Raw genomic sequence first — 2,089 nt, 5'->3', positions numbered from 1 at the left:
AGTTTATCAAATCTCAAGTACTCAGCAAAATTAAAATAAATAATTTTAGTGCACGCATCATCGACATGGCAACTCTAAACAAGATAATCATAATTTTCATCGCCGTCATAAGCACCACGAAAGGAACTGCTGTCCATCTAAAACCATTGGAACCCAGTTCGGGGCTCTACTATGAACACCTCGCCGATATCCACCTTACTCAAGACGACTGGAAACTAACCACTATGATAGATCTAGGTTTTCTAGAGCAACAACTCCCTAACATAGCAGATTTGGAAATAAATCTCCTGGACCAAAACTGCCGATCGACAATTGAAGAAGACGACTGCAGACACTACGTACAACTTGACGACTACAAGCGCATTCTTCGAGAGTCAACTGAGCGAATGAAGTTAATAAGACAACTGGTCGGTTCTGGACAGGAATAAATTGCCAACCTTAGAGACCGGAATAACTTATCAGCAGTGCACCAACATCCACGAAGATCTAGAATTTTCAGACTCTGACGAAAGAAAGTTATGTGCAAAGGTCTCCCCAACAATAGACTTACCACTGACGAAGAAAGAGACGCTAGTATAATAACGATCCAACAACATAAAAACTTGAGCCAAAGTTTCGAGGATTTTTGTGAACTCACGTCATTCCTAATCCATCGAAACCACTGGAAGACAGCACAAGCTACAAGAAAATTACGGACAAGATTAAGAATACGAAATAATCTCCTTTGCGACGACTCCTTTAACGAGGAGGCATACAACATAGACCCCATCAAGGAACACCGAGCTTACCAAAAGGCTCTGGGAACATTTCAGTTATTTCTACCATCATCATTGGATATAACTGACCTGGACCGAGCTATCCAAGCCAGTCACCGCGAACACTTCCGGAAAATCTTTTTACGAGAATATTGGATAGAGAATTCACTACATCGTTGCATTCGACACAGTTATAGAATCAGTTCGCTAAGCAATCGGTTCGAAAACTTAAGAAACACCTTCTTTTTCCACTTGTGAACAATACCTTTCAGGGTATTATGGACATAGTGATTGACATCCAAGGATTTTGGGACAATAAAGAAGAATTCATTCCAAAAGAAATTGCATTAGTTGTGACCACCGAAGACATCTTGGGCCACTGGATAGTCGAACAACCATTCCCATACCACAAATTATCACCTAAGGTACGCGAAAGAAACGACTGGGTCACTTCAAAGCATCACGGTATTCACTGGTCAGAAGGTGACACGCAACTCCATCAAGTATTAAAAATCCTAAAGAGATACGCTAGAAACGCACGCGCAGTTTACACCAGAGGAGAAATTAAAGCTACCTATTTACAACAAGTATTAAAACGTGACATAGTAAATTTAGAAAACAGAAAATACAACTGTCCTAAGTTCGACGTCATTCGGAAGTCATCAACCACTTGTACCAACCACGGACTCAAAAAGAACCATTACTGCGCCTTAACCAACGCAATCTGCCTGAGGCAGTGGCTACGTGATCAACAATTGAAAACATTTCCTTTATAAAAACTACAATGTCGCATAAAGTAACCAAACATTTTCCCCGGAATCTCTCAGTTGGTCTAGACATGCAATTTGCTTACATCGTCTCGTCCATAATCCTCCAAGACCACTGGTACAGACGAAAACACATAAGAGCGCTGCGACGACTTCGCCGCAGTAGCATATATCTTCAACACTCCGACCCACTAGACCTAGAAAAAGATCTACGAGTATTACCCAAACCTGTGAGAATCAATGAAGACATCAAAACGAGCCCCTTAGAAATACACGCCGCTTGGATTATTGCCCAAGACAAAGACCTAAGGATACAAGTCATGAGGAATTACTGGAAAAGCAAGAGCCACCTCAGAGAACAACGCAAAATACGTAAAGCCCAACTTGAATACTTTCCAGAAATAATATACAAAGTAGACTTGCTTCGTCTATTTGGAGAGATACCATGGGCAGACGTTCGCACCAGTCTTTACCTCGAAGAAACTATAATCCGGTTATCCAACCTGATTACAGTCAGACACTTTCATCAACGACCTTCAACCTACTGCTACCTCGACCTCATGGACG

Source organism: Microplitis demolitor, chromosome 8 (genome assembly GCF_026212275.2).
Source record: "Microplitis demolitor isolate Queensland-Clemson2020A chromosome 8, iyMicDemo2.1a, whole genome shotgun sequence".
Lineage (NCBI taxonomy): Eukaryota > Metazoa > Arthropoda > Insecta > Hymenoptera > Braconidae > Microplitis > Microplitis demolitor.
This window is presented reverse-complemented; position numbering follows the sequence as displayed.